Raw genomic sequence first — 14,939 nt, forward strand, 5'->3', positions numbered from 1 at the left:
ATCATAATAAATAGCTCACTCAAAGAAGGAAAGATACCTAATGACTGGAAAAATGCTAACATTGTACCAATATATAAAGGAGGAAACAAGGAAGAACCCACCAACTATAGGCCAGTATCATTAACAAGCACTATAGCCAAAAGTTGTGAGAAAATAATCAAGAATAGATGGGTAAAACACCTGGAAGACAACAACATATTAAACCCAAGACAATTTGGGTTCAGGCAAGGAAGATCATGCACTACAAACTTAATATGCTTCTACTTAAGGCTAATAGACATAGTGCAGGAAAGAAATGGATGGGCTGATTGTGCATTCCTAGACTTGCAAAAGCCTTTGACAAAGTACCACACAGAAAATTACTAAAAAAAAAAAAAACTGGAACACATAGGAGGACTACAAGGGAACCTATTAAAAGGGGTGGAGGACTTCCTGACGGGTAGAAAGAAAATGAAAGATGAAAGAAAAATATTCACACTGGAAAGAGGTGATCAGTGGAGTACCGCAAGGATCTGTACTGGCACTAATAATGTTTGCTATCTATATGAATGACATGGACGAGGACGTGAATTGTTACATGAGCTTCTTTGCAGATGACGCCAAAGTGTTAAGGAAAGTAGAAACTGATAAGGACTGTGAAGCACTGCCGGAAGACCTGAACAAGGTAAACTGGAGTCAGAAATGGGAAGTGGACTTTAATACTAAGAAGTGTAGCATAATGGAGTTTGGAAAAAGCAAAAACAGAATATCAGGAAAATATACAATTGGAACCAAGGAAGTAAAGAAGGTAGAATCCAAAAAAGATTTGGGGGTAATTATCACAAATGACTTGTCCTATGATAAACAGATTAACAAAATTGTCGGGGAGACTTACAACTTGCTAAGATCAATAAAAGTGGCTTTTGCATACTTGGACGAAGGCATGATAAAAAAATATTGGTTACATTGATAAGGCCTAGACTAGAGTATGTGGCGACATTGTGGTCCCCCAGTATCAAAAAGAATATAAAGAAAATAGAAAGAATCCACAGAGCAGCAACAAAAATGGCACCTGCACTTGCAAACCTATCATATGAGGAGAGACTGGCTAAACTAGAGTTACCGATGCTGGAGCAAAGAAGAGAGGTGACCTACTGACCATCTACAGAATCATGAAAGGCACCGAGATACTTGATAGAGAGGACTTACTAAACTGGGACAAGAGAAACGGCATGGAAAGAAAATAAAAAAACATAGCTATAGAAGAGAACTGAAGAAAAACAGTTTTCCACATAGAGTATTGGACACTTGGAACAAACTGGATAATGAAATAGTATGAGCAAAAACCATTCATGAGTTTAAAAGCAAACTAGACACTGCGAGATACAAAGGCGGGACACCATGAGCATAGCTTCCCTTCCCGCAAAATACAACTAGGTAAATACAAACATAAACAAAATTGTTTGAGAAACTTATAACTTGCTAAGATCAATATAAGTGGCTTTTACTTACTTGAATGAAGAAATAGTTAAGAAAATATTAGTCACACTGATAAGGCCTAAATTGGAGTATACAGCAACACTATAGTCACCTAGTGCTAAAAGAAATATAAGGGAAATGGAGAGAATCCAGAGAACAACTATGAAGATGGCCCCAACACTATAAAAAATGTCATATGAAGAAAAATTGTCAAAACTAGAACTACCAACTCTGTATCAAAGAAGAGAAAGAGTGTGACTTGTTGACCATCTACAGAATTATGAGAAGTGTAGAAGTCCTTGATAGAGATGACTTACAAAAGTGGGATGACAGAAACAAGAGGACATGGAAAGAAACTCGAAAAGGACAGTTCTAGAAGAGACCTGAAAAAAAAAAAAAAAAAAAAAAAAAAAAAAAAAAGCTTTCCCCACAAAGTGGTGGATGTATAAAACTTACTAGGCAAAATAATAGTGTGTGCAAAAACAATACAAGAATTTAAGAGCAAATTAGATATGGCATAATACAGTGAGAGGACATCATGAGCATAGCTCCCCTTCCTGTAAGATACAACTATGTAAATACAATCTCCTCTTAGCATCCATTCCCAACTCTTTCTCATTACACTTTTTAATCCACCAAGGCATTTACTTCTCTCAATCAACATTCTACCTCCACTCCTTCCTTTGGCACCACATGCACCCCAAGTATCTAAAGCTATCCACTTCCTCCAGTCTCTCTCCCTTAATATTCACTTCCAATCTGCTGCCATACTATCCCTTTGTACATCTCATCACCTTACTTTTACCCACATTTATCTTCAACTTCCTTCTTTTGTGAGCCTTTCCAAACTCCATCACTAACTTCCTTAATCCCTCCTCTGATCCTGCCACAAGTGCAGTGTCATCAGCAAACAACTGGATTATCTTTTTTCTCCATTTTCTTTAACTATCTCCAATCCCCTGCCCATTACAGTTGCATTTACCTCTTGCACCACCCCATCCATGTATATATTGAACAGCCATGGTGACATGACACATCCCTGGCTAAATCCCACCTTTACCTCAAACCACTCTCTCTCTCCATTTCTAATTCTAACACAAGCTCTACTACTCTCATAAAAACTCTTGATTGCTCTTAACAGCTTTCCTATCTATCTGCAAAAGCTTCCATAGTGCCTTCTTGTCTACCTTGTCATAAGCCTTTTCATGCATACATACATATACCAAAGGCTTTTTCCCCCTTACACAGGAGGTAGCCAAAAGACAAGGTATAGAAACCACTCCCACCCATTTCATCCCCTACATACTCCACCCTCTTCCCTCCCTCTTATCTTGGCACCTCCTGGATGACAGGTCATCCCTGCACCTTGTCCACTGCCCTGGGTTAGTAGCAGTTTCGCAAGACACAGTATATCCACAGCAAAGCTGCTTCATTAATTCGGCCACCCCCCTCTGTCCCGTTATGCAGAAAAGGAGAAGACGGGGAGAAATCCCTTCGGGCTGTCAATTTATTTCTCATACATACTCCCTCACCCACCCACTCCCCCTCATGCATCACAGCATCATCCATACACAACCATTTTCCATTCACCCCTTTCTTGTCCTCTCCCATCCTTCCTTAACAGACATTCCCCTCTTTCCCAATGCCCCTTTTACCCCATCCATCCATTTCATCCCTGGATGCCCCCTCATGTTCACTCCTTCCACTTCTGCCTTTCACACCTTTTTACTAATCTTTCTTCACTCACTCTATCCATTTGTCCAAACCATCCAAATACTCTTTCATCAACCCTATCTCCCAACTCCCTTTCCACCCCTGTTCTCTTTCTCACCTCATTTCTCTATCTAGCCTAGTAATCCCTATCATAATTCTCAGGCATTTCATCTCAAACACATTTAAACTCCTTCTCTCTTCCTCTCTTATGTTCCATGTTTCTGTCCCATACAGTGCTGTCGACACAATCACTTCTTCATACAATCTCCTCTTAGCATCCATTCCCAAATGTCTATTTCTCATTACACTTTTTAATCCACCAAGGCATTTACTCGCTTCTCTCAGTCTACATTCTACCTCCACCCCCACTCCTCCCTTTCCTGCCACATTCACACCCAAGTATCTAAAACTATCCACTTCCTCCAGTCTCTCTCCCTTAACTCTCACTTCCAGCCTGCTGCCACTCCCTCCCCTTGTACATCTCATCACCTTACTTTTGCCTACATTTATCTTCAATTTCTTTCACACACCTTCCCAAATTCCGTCACTAACTTCCTCAATCCCTCCTCTGACCCTGCTACAAGCGCATTGTCATCAGCAAACAACAACTGGCTTATCTCCCACTTTTCTCCATTTTCTTTAACCATCTCCAATCTCTGACCCACTACCCTTGCATTTACCTCTCGCACCACTCCATCCATGTATAAATTGAATAGCCAGGGTGACATAACACATCCCTGATGAAGTCCCACCTTTACCTCAAACCACTCACTCTCTCCATTTCTAATCCTAACACAATCTCTACTACTCTCGTAAAACCTCTGACTGCTCTTAACCACTTCCATACGGTGACGCCTACATAGGGAGCATGAGGAGCAAGTGGGTACTCGATGATGCCGACGTCGCCATCTTGATTATATTTATTGTAGTCGTACCTATGTAATTTCGATTCTCTCTAAACTGGCTTCATCAAATTTCTATGGTTATCAAAATACACGGGTGAAAGAGAACGAATGATTGAGCACTGACTTTATTTTTTATAATGCAATTATTATGATGCAACATCGCACGTCGGGCAGCTAATGCTGCCAGACATGCAATGTTCCCCGGAGTGAAGAGGTTAACAGCTTGTTTCCTATCCCATATATCTACAAACCTCCCACAGTGCCTTCCTATCTACCCTATCATAACCCTTTTCCAGATCCATAAAAGCCAAAAAAACATCCTTACCATTTCCTATAGCTTTCTCACATATCTGTCTTACCACAAAAGTCTGATCTACACAACCTCTACCTGTCCTAAACCCACACTGTTTCTCACCAACTACTCCCTCTGTTCCTCTCCTAATCCTCTCAATCAAGACCCTCCCATAAGCCTTCCCAATTACGCTTAACAAGCTGATCCCTCTAAAACTACTGCACTCACACTTGTCCCCCTTTCCCTTGTAGAGTGGAACTATACAGGCACTCCAGTCCTCTGGCACTCTACCCTCTCTTAAACAAACATTAAATAACCTCACCAGCCAGTCCGCCATAACTGTACCTCTTTTTTTCATTCTGCATGGCATCCATCCAACCCAGGTGCCTTTCCTGCTCTCATCTTCTTAACAGCTACTTTCACTTCATCTTTCCTTATTTCTCCTCCATTTTCCTCATTCATCATGGTCATTTTCTTAGCACTTCCCACCACAACTACCTTTAAGAAATGAGTAGTGGCATCCCACAGGGGTCAGTACTAGCTCCAATAATGTTTGCTATATATTTGAATGACATGGATGAAAATATTCAGTGTTACATGAACTTCTTTGCAGATTATGCAAAGTTATTAAAGAGAATAAACTCCGAAATAGACTGTGACTCATTACAGAGTGATCTGAACAAAGTCTCAGAATGGAGCTAGAGATGGGAAGTAGAATTCAACATCAAGAAATGCAGTATAATCGAATTTGGGAAAAGCAAGAATAGTATATCGGGACAGTATAAAATTGATGAAAAAGAAGTAAAGAAAGTAAATTCTGAAAGGGACATAGGAGTAATCATCACCAAATTCATGTTGCCAGATAAACATATCGGTCCCAGTGCCTGGCCACAGGCCTAAATATCATACCATACCATACCAGATAAACATATAGATAAAATAATCAGGGAAACATACAATTTGTTGAAATCAATAAAGGTGGCTTTTAAATACCTGGATAAGGAAATGATTAAAAAAAATATTACAAACACTGATAAGGCCAAAACTGGAATATGCAGTGCTGATATGGTCACCCAGTACAAAAAAGAATATAAAATAATTAGAAAGAATACAAAGAGCAATGATAAAGATGGCCCCAACACTTTCAAACCTGACATATGAACAAAGACTGTCCGAACTGGAATTGCTGACCCTGGAACAAAGAAGAGAACGAGGGGACCTACTAACCATCTACAGAATATGAAAGGAAAATAATGCCTTGATAGAGAGGACTTATTAAAGAGGGACAGAGGAAAAGCAAGAGGACATGCAATGAAACTCAAAAAGGACAGCTACAGAAGAGACCTGAAAAAGAACAGCTTCCCACACATATCTGGAACAAATTGGACAAAAAAAATAGTGTGTGCAAGCACAATACAAGAATTTAAGAACAAACTTGATCTTGTGAGATACAAAAATGGGTCACCACGGGCATAGCTCCCCTTCCCATAAAATACAACTTGGTAAATGCATCACTTAACTAACCTCTTGACAGCTTCCGACAAACCCAGCCAGTAAAAGTGGCTTAAAATTAATTGTTTAGTTTTGGTGACTCCAAGATGGGTACAGGTAGTCACATGAGCTAGCTTCACAATCTTTCCAATCTTCTGTGGTACTACAATTTGTGTAATGACATCATTTACCTTTTCTGGTGACTTATATTTTCTCAGAAGTACACCATCTATGATGAACTTGGTTTTACTGTAATCCTCTTCTGCTCCTCAGCTGCTTGGTGTACCTCCTTTATCTCTGGGTCCTGTTGTAGATGAGTTCCTCTCTGTTTATTGTTTTCTCAAAAATCATTTCTTTTGCTTGGGCATTGCCTCCCTGGTCTCCTCCTACATCTTCTGCTGCTACCTACTTCTCTTCCACGCTAAGTTCATCTTGAGATTCTTCTGGAGTCTCGTCTGCAACATCTGCTTCAAATAGTTTAGGTTGTCTCCACCTTGTTCATCTTCCTCTCGTGCCTTCCTGGCTTGAGATCTGGTGAGGACTGCTACTGGATCCTCCATGTCAGATTCGTCATTGTTTTTCTGTCTAGTCATAGGGTCCTTTACCCTCTTGAGTCTAACCTGGACTATCTCACCTACATCATTCCTGAGGAGGATGTCTATTCCCTTCACTGGAAGTTCCACTACTCCTACTTCAACACCCACTGTCTGACCATCTATTTCAAGTAATAGCAATGGGTGCAAGTGTCATCACTCTGGCTATTCCCATAGTGAACTGACTTATGTGCCTATTTTCTAATCCTGGTATCACATTTGGCCTCACAGTGGTACAGCATGCCCTTGTCTTGCAGAGCCTTGGCTGTATACTTCATTTCATTTCCCTCTACTCCTATCTTGGCATCTTTTACATAATGCAACCACTCTTGGCTTATTCCTGTATTGTCCATCTTGTCTAACCTACCTTCAACTACACAGCAATTGCTATCATCTTTCTTGCCCGCTATTTTCTTCTTGTTTGTCTTGCTAGAGTCCTTTTCTTGTCGCCAGTCTTGTGTGTCCCCCTTGTTTCTATTTCTCCGAGGACAATTTTTCCATCCCATGACACCCCCTGGGGCTAGGGGGTATAGTTTAGAATATAGCCCCCACCACGTCGGCTGCGTGTCATAAGAGGCGACTAATGCCGATCCCCAAGCGGGGCTCTTGTTTCCCTGCACAGGGCTTCCTCTTAGACTTCCTTTTCCACTCTTCTCTTCCGCTTGTCCCCTCCCACCGACCTAATTTTCAGCCACCCCTCTCAGTAGCGGCAAAGAAAGCCCTATGGCGATGGGTAGTGACGATGGGGGCAGGAGAAGGTGATCTCTGGAAGCCTCTAGTCACGTACTACACATACGCGGTGTGGGCAAGATAAATTGCTCTCGTATTGGGATTGAGGCAACAGCACGGTTCGGTAGCTACCCACATGACTGAGCAGCCCTACTCAGGATCCACTCTGCTCACCCCACATGGGGAGGGGGCTAGAAAAGGTGCCCCAAACATAGTTTGCTTCGTAACCACCTGACTGGGGAACCGCCCCCAGTAAGGTCACCCTCACTGCGGTCAAGACAAACCCATAAGAGAGAACTCTCCTAACACTGACAACCTATGCATGACCAAGGATATGAACAAGGCCTCTACTGGTTCTAGAGATGAAAGTCCACATTCTTTCATCACACTGGAACCCTATTCTGCTAAACCACAGCAGAAAAATAAGAATAAAGAAAAGTCTTTCCCCCCTCTAACTAATCCACGAGGACAATTGGAAGTTTTGCCTGGGTTTTGAGTCCCATTATAATAAATATTTAACTTTATCCATGTCCAATGTCAACTCCATTGACTCTTTAGACATTTCTGATGTCCATAGAGAAATTATCCAATGTATTGGCAGGGAACCCAAAATCATCCCCCAAAGTAGTGGATCACTTCTGATAGAGGTTAACTCTCCAGAAGAGAGCTCAAAATTGCAGAACATTGGAAAAGTTGCTGGGCATGAGGCAGATTGTATCCCTCACAAGACACTCAACCAGTGTAGAGGAGTTGTCTGCTCCAAGGAACTGCTGAGGTTTTCTGAAAAAAAGCTCTTAACAGAGTTGAAATCCCAGCATGTTTCAAGTGTTCGCCGGATGAAACGAAAAGAAAATGGCACTCTTGTAGACCAACCTCTAATAATCTTAACATTTGACCTGCTTAATCTTCCATCATCAATATCTGCTGCTTGGTATAAACTGAAGGTTAGACCATATATACCTTCACCAAGATGTTACCACTGCCAAATGTTTGGTCATATATTCACCACATGTCGCAAGAAATTAGCAGGAACACCACCGATTTGTGTCAATTGCAGTGAAAGCAAACTTGGAGAATGTACGAAAACATCGAAATGTCTTAATTGTCATGAAGAGCACCCAGCTTCCTCTAGATCATGTGAAAAATATGCACTAGAAAAACAAATCATAAATATAAAGGTCAGAGAACGTATTAGCTACTCTGAAGCAAGAAGAAAAGTGCTTGACTCATTAAAACTTAATACCAAGACATACTCAGAAGCCCTTGGCAACAAATTACAGCCTACAGGCCACCTCGCCACTAAAACACAACCTAATACGGATAAAATGGAGACCGATCAGTCACACCAGATAAAGTGCAAGCAATCAACCAACCGATCAATTGACCAACTAACTCGCAATAAACAAACACGGAGTTCAGACTCTATGGATTGCCCAAGTGGCAAAATTCAGAATAGAGATTCTACAACAGCAGTATCCAAAATGCCATCTAACAACTCTTCCCATATTGGGGCCATGGGGGGCCCTACACCATCATCCAAGGGCCCAGATAGTGGCCCTCTTCCCACCCCTGAGAGGGGAGTGGGAAACCTTTCCCTCAACCTAGAAGGATCAACAAGAGATCCTTCTATACCTATAGAGAAAGTGCCAGTCCTTCCCCCTGTACCTGTAGGGCCACAGGGAAGTTCTGCCACCTCTAGTAGACCTAAAGAAGGTCCTACTAAAATTAAACCTGGAGTTCAATCATCTAAACCATCAAAGCTTCCAATTAAAGCTGAGGTCCATTCAATCCCACAATCTAAGACCAAGAAGTCGGGTAACAATGGAATTGTCAGGGACTAAGAGCCAAGTATGAGGAATTGAAACTGCTAATCCATGACCAGCAAACTAATATTATTTCCTTACAAGAAATAATGTTAGACTCATTCACCCCATGCCCTAAAGACTTCACAGCATACGATACTACATATGATCCAGATATTGGTATCCATGGGGGAAGCATGTTGTATATCCGTAAAGATATACCTCATGTTCCCATCCCTCTTCAGTTTCGATTGCAAGCTGTCGCGATACAAGCCGGCTTGAATCGCAGATATACAGTCTGCTCCCTATATCTACCACCAAATACTAATATAACCAAAGATAATCTGTTGAATCTTATTCAACAGTTACCTAAGCCATTTGTTATTATGGGTGACTTTAATGCTCATCACCCATTATGGGGTGATGTTACCTCAAATCAGAAAGGAAATCTAATTTCATCTATTTTGGAGCAGGAGGACATTAATGTTTTAAATACTGGTGAACCTACTCGTTATCACATTCAGACTGGCTCTACATCATGTATAGATTTATCGATCTGCAGCTCAAATTGTGCTTTGGACTTTGAATGGAAAGTCCTTGATGACTTACGAAGCAGTGGTCACTATCCCACTGTATTGTATACACAGGAAGGTGCTCCTACTGATGGTATTCCTCGCTGGTGCACTGAAAAAGCCGACTGGGACAAGTTTAAAGAATTGAGTACTGTCCAGAACAGTATTGACAGTTTTTCTTCAGTAGAAGTTGCACTGGAGTGCTTAAATGACACACTCTACACTGCTGGCATTAATTCCATCCCAAAGTCATCTGGAGTGTTTAGGGGACGCCCTGTACCATGGTGGTCTGACACCATATGAAATCTACATAGAGCAACACGAAGAGCTTTGACTAGATTACATCGCCATAGAAATGATGAGAATTTAGTTGCTTATCGTAAAAGCAGGGCATTACTTCGACCTACCATCAAAGAAGCAAAGCATCAGTCTTGGGCTAAATTTGTATCATCATTCAACTATAGAACACCGGCATCGATCGTTTGGAAAAACTTGAGAAAAATATCGGGGAAATACATCATTAGCCCTCCACCTGTTTTAAAATTAGATGGCTCTTTGGTCTTTGATCCTAAAGATGTCAGTAATGCCTTAGCAAATAATTTTGCTAATAAATCTAAACCAGACAACAGCTCTCCTGGATATCAATACCGAATGAGAGAACAACAACGTAATCTTGACTTCACTGCTCCTCATGAAGAATCCTATAACCTCCCTTTCACTGAAAAGGAATATGATTCAGCTTTGAACTCCTGCTGTGATACTTCTCCAGGTCCTGACGATATTACATATGCCATGTTGAAACATATATCTCCTGTAACTAAAGGTTTTACTCTTGCATTTCTTAATAGGATGTGGTTTGAACATTCGTTTCCCAGTGTTTGGGAAATGGGTATTATTTTACCTTTTCTTAAGCCTAATAAAGATGGTTCAATTCCATCAGATTACTGTCCTATTGCCCTCACATGCTGCATGTGCAAAATTTTAGAAAAAATGGTCAATGTATGACTAGTCTGGTATCTTGAACGAAACCACATCATATCTGATATTCAATGTGGTTTCCGTTGCATGCACTCCACTGCAGATGCCTTACTTCGGCTGGAATCCTCTATTTGTCCTTTGTCTCTAAGCAACATCGTATCGGTGTTATCTTTGACTTAGAGAAAGCATATGATACCACATGGAAGCATGGTATTCTTAAGGCTGTAAATGCTAATGGCATTCGAGGAGAAATGGCCTTTTTCATCAAGACCTTTTAGCAAATCGTGTTTTTAGAGTAAGAGTTGGGTACGTCATATCTGAAATAAGACAACAGGAAGAAGGTGTACCTCAGGGGTGTGTTCTCAGTGTCACTCTCTTTAGTTTATCTATAAATGGGGTGACATCTGTGATTCCTCCTGATATACTTGCCACCCTTTTTGTAGATGACCTCTACATTTCTTTTAGAGCTAGTAACATGGCAATAGCTGAAAGAAAACTACAAGTCTGCATCAATGAAATAGTTTCATGGGCCGATAATAATGGTTTTAAATTTTCACCCAGCAAAACTGTCGTCGTACATTTATGCCGACTAAGAAGTCTGCACCCTGACCCTACTATTTGGTTAAAGGATGACCAGATTCCTTGTGTTGATGAAACCAGGTTTTTAGGACTTGTTTTTGATAAGCACCTTTCTTGGGCACCCTACCTGAAAACCCTGAAGACACAATGTCTAGAGACAATGCAAATTTTAAAAGTTTTAGCACATACCTCATGGGGCGCTGACCGCAGAACAATTTTATGGTTACATCACTCCCTTATTTTATCGAAACTGTCATATGGATACGAGTTTTACTCATCGACCACTTCATCCAGACTAAAAAGTTTAGATATGATACACCACAGTGGAGTTCGTTTGGCCACAGGTGCTTTCAAGTCTTCCCCAATACCAAGTTTATTAGTTGATGCAGGGGAAATGTCATTAGATCTTATTCGCCAGACCTCATCTATTAGATACTGGAATAGATTGCAGAGGCTTCCCAACTCTCTCATTTTTAGAACAGCTCAAGCAGATTTTAACAGCACTTGTTTCAACAATCACCCCAGACTTCCAAAGCCTTTTGGATACCGGATGAAAAGGATTTTAGAGGACATGAATCTTCCCAAGATTCCCATCCTCCCTTTTAAATATTCGGTTGTTCCCCCATGGAGACTGCCTACAGTATCTTTCTGTAAATATTTTAACGATTGTAAGCATGATTTTAAGGATTATGAACTACACTACTTTTTTAGAACATTCTTTTAGTCACCAACCCTCTGTGTTTGTTTTTACTGATGGCTCTAAAACTAGCGCTGGCGTTGGTTTTGGAATATTCTCAAATGATTTTAATCATAAGGGTACCTTGCCTGATACAACATCTAATTTCACTGCCGAACTGACGGGAATACTGTCCGCCGTGGAGATTATATCCTCCATGAAAAGCAGAGCCAAATGTTTTACAATTTTTAGTGACTCAAAGAGTGTCTTGCAGTCTCTAGAACAATTCAACTCAAGGCACCCAATAGTTTTAAAGATCTTAGAATGGCTTTTTTTAATCGAGCGTCGAGGTAATGAAATAAACTTCTGCTGGGTTCCAGCACATGTCGGAGTACCAGGAAATGAACAGGCCGATAAATTGGCCAAGGAAGCCGCTCTCTCACCCTTACCTCGCTTACGGCCTATACCTTATGAAGATTATATCCCTCTAATCAAAGCCGAGATCTCATCTCTTTGGCAGTTCCAATGGGATCTTGAGGCTGGTACCAAGATGAGAGAGATTACTGGTACTATTTATCCTTGGTCTTATACATTACTGAATAGAAAACAGGAAGTAACCCTTTGCCGGTTGAGGATTGGTCACTAGATTGTCCCATGGCTTTCTTATGGAGGGCAGTCCTCCTCCATTTTGTAATGATTGCCTTGTTCCTATGACCATTAGACACATTATCGTGGAATGCCCCATTTATGATGGAGAAAGACAACAATATTTGTCAAAACATAGAGATGAAGGAGATCTGTCCCTTCGAAGTGTTCTGGGATGTAACTGCAATATAAATTCTATTTTTAATTTTCTTAGTGCTATTGATCTTCTCAATGATCTTTAGATTTCAATCTTTTTTTAGTCTATTTATTTTTTAAACTTTTTACCACTTCTTTTTCTTAATCATAAATACTACGGCGTCAGTGACCATTGATGTTGCGACGCCAGATAAATCCCAATTATTCATTCATTCATTCCATCCCATGACCATCAACTATTCTGATTCACTTCCCTCCTGTTTCCTTCTACACATATTATTTCCTGCCTGATTTGCTTGTTTACCATTTCCTGCCTGTACCTTTGTCCATTTGGCCTAGCATAACAATCTTGAGTTCTATGCCCAAATCTACTGCAGCAAAAACACTGGACTTCGTTTCCTCCAACTATCTCCTACTCATGGCCTCACACATCTCTGAGTCGGAATCACATAAGTTCCTCAGTTCTCATCCCTCTGAGTTTGTATCTCGTTTTTCTTTCTAGATTCACTTGTTCTTAACGTAAAAATTTCTGCAGTAATCACTGCTTGTAATGAAGTCTCATATTTCTGCATGGTCACATATAGCCTAGCCTCATTGTTCAGTAAATTATGGAATTGTTCAATTGTGACTTTCTTGACATTTACTGTATTTTCTGCATGTAGCCATTTGTCAAGGTTACTCCTCACATTTGTGGCTAGATCCATATATCCATAACCAATATCCTTCCTAACCTCTCCGAATTTCTCTGAAATGCTCTGGAGTAATATTATATACCTTTAATATTTCACTCTTAATCTGATCATACATACATACATACATATACCAAAGCTTTTTCCCCCTTACAAGGGAGGTAGCCAAAAAGGAAAAGGCATAAAATCATTCTCACCCATTCCATCCCTGAATACACTCCACACCCCTCCACCCTCCCTCTTATCTTAGCACTTCCTGGATGACGGGTCATCCCTACACCTTGTCCACTGCCCTGGGTCAGAAGCAGTGTCGCAAGACACAACACATCCACAGTAAGGCCGCTTCATTAAATCGGCGACCCCCCCCCTCTCCATCCCCCCATGCATAAAGGAGAAGACGGAGAAATCCCTTCGGGCTGCATCAAATTTTGCTCACACATACTACCTCACCCCCCATCTCCCCGCCCATAATCATATATATGTTTCTTATCAAATAATGCGTACACACTTAAGGCTTTTGGGGGTAGGCTGGATCTTATCATGGCTGACCAGAGGTCCCTTTTCCATCCCAGTTGTCTCACTATGCCTTTGAATATTGAAAAGAACAATTCTGGTTCCCTTTCACCAAATTTGGAGGTAAGTTGACTTGCTTTTATGATAATACCCTCTATAGTTCTCTCCCTACTCACCAAGTTAACCATTGCTCAGTTTGTTCTGCTTCAACCCTATTTGTTTCCCTTCAAGTCTCTGTCCCCCATCTAGGATAGACACTATGTGTTTCATCTCTGTTCCCCACTTATCCCAATTTCACTCCTATTTCCCTCTACATCATGATATCTTCCTCTTACCCATGGAAATCTTTGACCCATCCTACTTTTATTTCTATTTTCTTCCATATCATAATATCTCTTACCCTTGGAAATCTTTCACCTGTCCTATTTTCATTTCTGTCATCCTCCATATGGTCTTCCTCCCTGTGGAAATCTTTCACCTATCCTACTTTCAGTTCTATCTTTCTCCACATCATAATATCTCTTACCCTTGGAAATATCTCACCTGTCTCATTTTCATTTCTATTATCCTCCATATGATATCTGTCCCTTACCTGTGGGTATTTCTCAAAGTCATGAAACTCTGTTCCCTGTGTAAGACCAATCTTGCTACGTCTCTCATCTCTACTCTTGTCGTTTATTCCACTTTCACTTCTATTTTCATCTGTATCATGATATTTTTCTCTTACCTGTGGAAATATTTCACCTATTCAACTTTCACTCCTAGTTTCCTCCAAATCATGATATTCTTTTAACTGAGAATTTTTTTTGAAGTCATGAAGCTCTGCCCCCCATCTTAGGTTGACTTCGCTATGTCTCTCATCTCCATATTCATCATCTATTCTCCTTTCACTTCTAACATCATAATATCTTTCTCTTACCTGTGGAAATCCCTTGAAGTTATAATTATTGTTGATATGATTTAAACTGCTTGAGTGAAACACTCTTTAATTCTATTATATGTAAGCAAACAAATATGGCAAATGTACTTCTGTTTTTATGATTGATCACAGTTTGAATTCATTCAAGGTAACCTAATGCTTTTTATCTTTACCTTTCTTCCTATTCCCTCTCAAGTATTTTGCACACTCCAGTTATTTCATCCAGTGA

General features: G+C 40.6%; 2 protein-coding genes across 3 annotated transcripts in view; one reads left to right on the forward strand and one right to left on the reverse strand.

Moving 5' to 3' along the window:
- LOC143039178 (uncharacterized) overlaps positions 1 to 14,830 on the reverse strand; it is a 42,777-nt gene extending 27,947 nt beyond the window's left edge. Inside the window, exon 1 of the transcript XR_012967625.1 lies at positions 14,711 to 14,830. The gene's annotated coding sequence lies outside the window, so the exon portion shown is untranslated. The remainder of the gene's footprint in view (positions 1 to 14,710) is intronic.
- The window catches only part of LOC143039179 (uncharacterized), a 387,022-nt gene that overhangs the window by 51,795 nt on the left and 320,288 nt on the right, over positions 1 to 14,939 (forward strand). The gene's annotated exons all lie outside the window — the stretch shown is intronic.

Source organism: Oratosquilla oratoria, chromosome 26 (genome assembly GCF_046742065.1).
Source record: "Oratosquilla oratoria isolate Oo_2021 chromosome 26, ASM4674206v1, whole genome shotgun sequence".
Taxonomy (NCBI): domain Eukaryota; kingdom Metazoa; phylum Arthropoda; class Malacostraca; order Stomatopoda; family Squillidae; genus Oratosquilla; species Oratosquilla oratoria.